We start from the raw sequence: 7,283 nt of genomic DNA on the forward strand, positions 1-7,283 counted from the left end.
GTTGTGGAGCTACGTGTGAGCTGAAATGTGCAGGATGTGGTGACAGATTGGAAATGATAGAAAGAGGAAGGCCTTGTCCAGGGCGGCTCTACGATTTCTGGCTTTCGTCCCATTGACCAGGATAAGAAACACGGCAAGAAGGCCAGGTTGGGGTAGAAAACGGCGAGCTCAGTTTTGGGCTTCTCATTTTGAGGTGCTTCTGAGATGACCAAGAGATGTCGGGTCGGCACGAGGTCGGGTCTGACCTGCTGATCTGATCTGGGGAGTCGGCGGCATGTTGATGGACTTGGGGCCAAAAGCGCGAGTGAGGTCAGCTGGGGAAGGTGCCGCGTGAGAGGGGCCGGGGTCGAGCTAAGACGACTCCAGCATCGAGAAGAGGAACAGAGGAGAGGAGAGGAACCGGGAATAGCACCGCTCCCAAAGCCCGGGGAGGCAGTGCCCACGGAGGCGTCTGGGGGAGTGTCACGTGTTACTGACGTGTCCAGAGCGGTCATAACTAACATAACCGTTGGGTCAAGTGGCGTGGCAGTTGGTGGTGGGAGCCGTCTCGGCGTCTGTGAAACATCAAGACAAGAAACCAGACCGCAGCCGACCGCGGCAAGGACGAGCTCAGAAGGTCCAGGCCACTCTCAGAAGTTTGGCCGAGAAGCTGGTGACCTGGGGGGCAGGGGGGAGCCAAAGAAGGAAACCTTTTTTGTTTTCCTACTTTAAGGTGTCCGATTATGGACGCTTTCATAAATAAACTGATGGAGCATCAGGGGGCCGTCCCTGATCTCGACAGCGATCAGCTCACGGCCAGCCTGTATCTGGACCCCCACCCGTTTAGTTTGTGGCAGAGACTTGAGCCCCTTGAAATCCACAGGGAAGGAAACTGTTGAGAGGGAGAGTTTGAATATTCGGGAGAGAGAGAGAAGCGAGGCACGGATGATCGCCAGGGTCTGTGAGAAGGTGGAGGCGGATGGATGTCGTGCACGCGGGAAGGGGTCACCTCTGGGAAGCTGGCAGGTGCCCCTTTATTACGGCTCCAGCACAGACAGAGGGTGAAAAAGGGACGTGTGTGCAGATCAGACGTCAGGAAGGTAAGAGATCTCACCTGATGGCGGAGCCAGTCCACGCCATCCTCCCCCAAGTCCTCCTCCTTCTTTTAAATTGAGTTGTCAGAGAAGGTGGGACCAGGAGGACGGTGGATGTTTGAAGAGAGTGTGGAACGATGTTGGGTTAGTCATTGTGAACAGAGAGTGAGAACGCAGCAGGGAGGTGGAGTGTTTCCTGGACGGTTTTAAGAGCTCATTTGGAGGAGACGGATTGGCCCGGAGAAACAGACTCCATTCACGTACCTCTATGTGCACATTTGTACGTCGGGCTTGTTAGTGTTTGCTTTCGTAATATAGTATCGTTGCCACTCTTTTGCCTGGCGGGGGAATGTGTCTACGCACGTGTGTGTGTGTGCTTTACGGAGGCCACAGACTCCACAATCTCCCGAGCGTGTGATCAGAATGTATAGATCTCAAAAGGGAGGTGATTTTGATGCTTCCAATGTAGATGTGACTCACGGGCGTGGGCGCCAGTGTTTTGCATGAGTTGTTTCAGGGTGCCACCTGCTGGAAAGCGCTCGCAACGTTGCCAGCCGGGTTTTTCCAGCCTTCCTTCTCTGGGAAGTCCACGTTCTCGCCCGGGGCATGCACCCTCTGATTCGGGAGTGGCGTTTCGTAGATGCTCCTTTACCTTCCTCTTTGTGTTAAAGCAGGAACACCAAAATGCGTTCTTTTCTGCCTTGGTTTTGGCCAAAGACCACACGTCCCCTGTTTCAGGGCATTTGTCGTCTGTAAACCTCATCTGTGATCCATCTTTGAAAGACGACAAGTAAAATGTCAGACTTACCTGGAAAGAGCATGGGGAAGAAAAAGAGTGTTGGTTAGAGGTGTGGGAAGTCTAGGCTACAGAGGCCAGCTTTGTCCAGATTATGAGATGGGCTTCTCGGAGTTTCTCAGATCTGGGATTAGTGCTCCAGCCCTTCCTATGCCCAACTTCCCTACTCGTTTCCTTAACTAGATGTGCATTTCTTCATGGTGTCCAAGCTGGCCCTTCAGGGCCCTTCTAGTGGGCTGTAAGTGATCTTTTTTATAGTCTAACTGGCCCAGAATGCCGTGTCCGCTAGCGTTTTTTCTCCAGGGCGCTTAGGTCCCACGACGAAACTGCTCCTGGTGTCCAGCTTTTCATTCTATAATTTCTTTCCTTCAAATTAACTGACACTATGGGAGAATTCTGGGACAGATCGCTCTAATTGCTTCCTCTCCGTTAATTCAGTCAATAACTCTTAATTATGGTCGTTTTACATATACAAATTCAGTCATGACTCATGGGGGATTCAGTCAGAGCGACGTAGTGACTCATTCACAGGAAAAGCGGTGCTCGTTCATCGGCTCAGCTGGTCTCCATTAAGTGCCTGCTCTGTGACAGAAGTTTTGGAAGCCGGTGGGGGCCACTGGGGGCAACGAGGCGGTCACGACTGGTCTTGGCAGACGGAGCTTGCTGTATAGTGTGGAAAACACTGATTATCATCCCGACTTCTGCTGAGTTCTCTGCTAGGAGAAGTCCAGACGGTGTCACGGACTACCTGGAAGCCAGAGAGTTATGGAGGGCTTCCTGGAAGAAGAGGTATTAACCCATGACCGAAGGCGAGAACACAGAGATGCCGGGTGGGCTATGGAGAGGCTGATAAACCTTTTTAAAGTGTTTGGTTTTTTTTTTTTTTCCCTTAACAATGAGTCTAGTTGACCTCCATTTCCACACATACTTAGGATTTTTATTTTCTTGTGATGAGAACTTTTAAGAGCTACTCTTGTAGCAACTTTCAAATATACAATATAATAATTATTAACTATACTCACCATGCTGTACATTACATGCTCAGCACTGCCTTCACCCATTTCGCTCACCCTGGCCCCCACCTCTGGATTTTATTCCAAGATTTTATATTAAGAGCAAATACCAGGAGTGCCTGGGTGGCTCCCTCTGTCAGGTGTCCAACTTCGGCTCAGATCATGATCTTGTGGTTCCCGGGTTCCAGCCCCGGGTCGGGCTCTGTGCTGACCGCTCAGAGCCTGGAGCCTGCTTCGGATTCGGTGTCTGCCTCTCTCTCTCTGCCCCTCCCCTGCCCATGCTCTGTCTCTCCTCTCAAAAAACAAATAAATGTTAAAAATTTTTTTTTTTTAAATAGAGCAAATACCAACCAATGAAAGATTTTAAGTGTGTATGTGTAAGGGGATGGTGACCACACTCAGATTTCTATTTTGGGAAGGTTATTCTAGCTGATATTTGGAGCAGGGTGGAGGGGAGGCCTGATCAGACATGAGTTCGAAAGTATGTGTGATGTGGGCCAGGCTTATATTAGGGCAGTGGAACCGGAGAGAAGTTGATGGATCTGAGAGAGGTTGCATGGGTGGAGAAAGCTTGCTGGAAATTGGTTGTAAGAGGGGGATGGGAAGGAGAACGGCCCAGGAGGGCACCCAGCTTTCTGTGTTGGGCAGAGGAGGGAACGGACGCTTCACTTCGTGAAACATGGAGTACAGGACAAGACGCAGATTCTCAGAAGGGCCTGGGGGACGAGTGTTCCCCCTTTGGAAGTGCTGAATTTGAGACCTGTCACGTGGCGGGGGCAGGTATGCCAGCGAGGACCTGGCACTCTGCAGAGAAATCGGGCCAGAGGCACAAGTTAGGAGTCACCCACCTGTCGAGAGTAAATGGATGTGTGGGGTGTGGCCAAGGGCTCGGGGAATGTAGAGCGAACAAGGAAGAATGGCCAAGAAGGAGCCCCGAAGACCCCATCACTTAAGGAATCGTTACAGGAGGCAGAAGCCAGCAAAGGAGGCCCGTCAGAGAGGAAGAAAACCAGGAGGGCTGCTGTGGAGCTGGGTGAGAGAAGCTTCTCGAAAGGGTGCCTGTGGCACCGTGCAAATGTTGCTCAAAAAAGGACTGGTGTTTTCTGTGGGATTTAGTGATAGGCGGCCTCGTCAGGTGCGGTCCTGGTGGCGAGGCAGAGGGGTTCTGGGAGTCCACAGTGGGGAAAGGTGAGGACATGGACGCAGGGCGTTTATAAAGCCAAGCTCTCCCTCGTGAATTGGAGTCTGGGGGTGTGGGCGGTGGGAGCTGAAGGGGCGGGTGTGATGAGGGAGTGAGGTGTCAGTTTTGGAAAGGGGGTGGTTGAGAATGTTTCGCTGCTCATGGAAGTTCTCACGCAAAGAAGGATCAAGAGGGAGTAGTTAGTAGGTGGTTGAGTCCCTAAGGAGGCAGCCAGAGTTAATAGGAAAGTTATTGTGCCCTTCCGTATGCGGGAACCATTCTAAGAGCATCGTCTCGTTTACAAAGCCTCGCTGAGAGGGACTGCTGCTAGCGTCCCATTTTCTGAGATGAGGAAACTGAGGCACGGGTGGGCTGTGGGAGGAACCAAGGTCCTGCGGTAAGTGCTGGCTGGGAGTCAGGGCCTGGCATCTGTCTTGAGACTTGTGCCATTAACCCCAAGGTCTTGCTGTGGGATCCGCAGCCCAGCTGGAGACTTACACAGACGTTTCCACCTCTGTCCTTGTAACTGAAGAGAGAGAGGACAGGGTGGCCTGGAGGCAGGTGTTAAGTCGGTCAGTGTTGCTAGTTTCCTAGAAATGCCGTAACAAATTACCCCAAATGGGATAGCTTACGAACCGCAGAGATTTATTCTCCCACAGTTTTGGAGGCTGGAAGTCTGTCGATAACGTATCATCAAGGTGTCACTTTCCCCGAAGGAGTTCCCTGGCTTGGGACTGCACACCCCCAATCCCTGCCTCTGTCTCCACATGGCTGGTTTCTCCGCGTCCCAGACCTCTCTCTGCCTTTCTCTTACAGAGACACCCGCCACTGGGTTTAAGGCTCACCCTAAATCCAGAACGATCTCACCTTGAGATGCTTATCTTAATTGCACCTGCAAAGATGATTTTTTTTTCCGAATAAAAGTCACGGTTCCCAGGTTTGAAGATCTGGGTGTCTACTCTGGGGCCACTATTTGACCCACTGCAGTTAGAAAATTAGATTCTGTATCTTCCGTGAAGTAGGAATATAAGTAATTTTCTGAGACCGAACTCAGATGTAGAGGGATCAAATATCTGAGGACAGTGGAGAAATCTTGACGTAATTATTATTGACATCTGGAGTCAGCCGAGGAGGAAACGCGTGTTTGTGCAGAGCGAGTCTGCTCTCATTGGCTGATAGTTGTGTGACCCTCTCCAGCAGCCTGGGCAAGAGTGGGGAGCGCTGACCGTTGACATGTCTGAGTTACAATCTGGGGAGAGGGGCGTGAATGCAAAGGAAGGGCAGAGGCTCAGGGGGGTTAGCATATTAGCGAGTGGTGGTTTTCTATAGATGGCCGTAGATGCGAAGCCAGATGTGCATGGAAGTGAGGTCAGAAGGGGCGAACGGTTGGGTCAGAAGTCGACAAAACCCTGGGCTAAGTCGGAGAACTAGCTGTAATAATACGCGGTTATTCTCCGAGCACGGTATTGGGCTGCATCGTTTCACATGAAGAAAGACGCTGGCTGCAGCCGAAGGAAAGAGAAGGTTGAGAGAGATGGCAAAGGCAAAGAAGGGAGAAGGCAGGAGTCTGGACAGGCCTCCCGGGTGGACCCAGAGCCCCACGGGACAATGGCAGGGCCGGCTGGAGAAGGCGGCCAAGGGCGTGCTGTCCGACCAGCCCTAGAACTGCTGGGTGATGGCGCAGGCTGTGGAGGCTGGTGTGGTGGTTCCCTTGGGAGGCCGTTCAACAGGGTAGGCTCTCGAGGGAGACAGAACCAGTGGGGTGTGTGTGTTGTGTGTGTGTGCCTGAGAGAGGGAGAGAGGGAGAGAGGACAGGAGGGGAGGGGGGAGGGGGAGAGAGAGAAGGGAAGGGAGAGGGAGAGGGAGGGGAAGAGATTTACTAGAAGGAATTGGCTCACACCGTGATAGAGACCGAGTTCCGACCAAGGAGAGCCGAGAGTATGATGCTAGTCTGAGTCCGAAAGTGTGAGAATCAAGAGTCAGTGATGGAAGTTCCAGCCCAAGTAGAAATTCAAAAGGCAGGGGACTGATGTACCGACCCCAAGACTGTCAGGCAGAGAAGAATAATTCTGCCTTAGTCTGCCTTTTGTCCTGCTTAGGTCTTTGACGGATTCGGTGAGGCCCGCCCACCTTGGGGAGGGTGGTGCGCTGTCCTGAACTCATCCTTTCAAACGTTAATCTCATCCAGACACAGCAGAATAATGTTTGACTAAATATCTGGGCACCGACGACTCGGTCAAGTTGACCCATAAAATTAACCATCACAAGCGTCTTGATTACGTGTTTAGTCTTAATATATGGGTCTGAGTCTCAATGAAGGGTGAACAGTAGTATTTCTAAAGGTCCTTCTAATTATAATTTGTTTTTGCTTGTTTTCAAAGCTTAATTCCAAGCCCTTGGTGTGGAAAACATCTTAACTGAGTGTAAATCAGAAATGGTACCTGTGAATCCACAGATCTTCGAAACTGATGGTTATATTCAGGGTCTGGCTATTACTCTCTACTTCTGTGCCTCCCCCTGCCCCGCCACCTAATCCTAAAGGATTAAATAGAATAACCTTAAAAGGACAGCCACAGGGGCCTCTCATTGACACACAGTTCCAGAAGGTTCCTGGACAGCTCTGCTTCACTGAACGCTGGTGAAGCCGGACGCTGGAGAGGTCAACTCTGAGGTGAGTTTCTCATTCAGGTTCACGTAGAAAACTTGCACTCAGGGAACGCATTCCAGGTCACTCCTGATGCTTGAAGTCTTTCCCTTATACAGGTGGGTGGCTGTGTCTTACAGGGGGGGCCTGTGTCTTACAGGGGGGGGGCCGTGTTTTTCAGGGGGGGGGCCCTGTGTTTTAGGGGGGTGGCCTGTGTCTTACAGGGGTGGCCTGTGTCTTACAGGGAGTGGCCTGTGTCTTACAGGGGGTGGCCTATGTCTTATAGGTGGGTGGCCTGTGTCTTACAGGGGTGGCCTGTGTCTTACAGGGGGGGCCTGTTTCTTACAGGGGGTGGCCTGTGTCTTACAGGGAGTGGTCTGTGTCTTATAGGGGGTGGCCTGTGTCTTACAGGTGGGTGGCCTGTGTCTTACAGGGGTGGCCTGTGTCTTACAGGTGGCTGGCCTGTATCTTACAGGTGGGTGGCCTGTGTCTTACAGGGAGTGGCCTGTGTCTTACAGGTGGCTGGCCTGTGTCTTACAGGTGGGTGGCCTGTGTCTTACAGGGGTGGCCTGTGTCT

This window comes from Herpailurus yagouaroundi, unplaced genomic scaffold (genome assembly GCF_014898765.1).
Source record: "Herpailurus yagouaroundi ecotype Mexico unplaced genomic scaffold, PumYag 207, whole genome shotgun sequence".
NCBI lineage: Eukaryota > Metazoa > Chordata > Mammalia > Carnivora > Felidae > Herpailurus > Herpailurus yagouaroundi.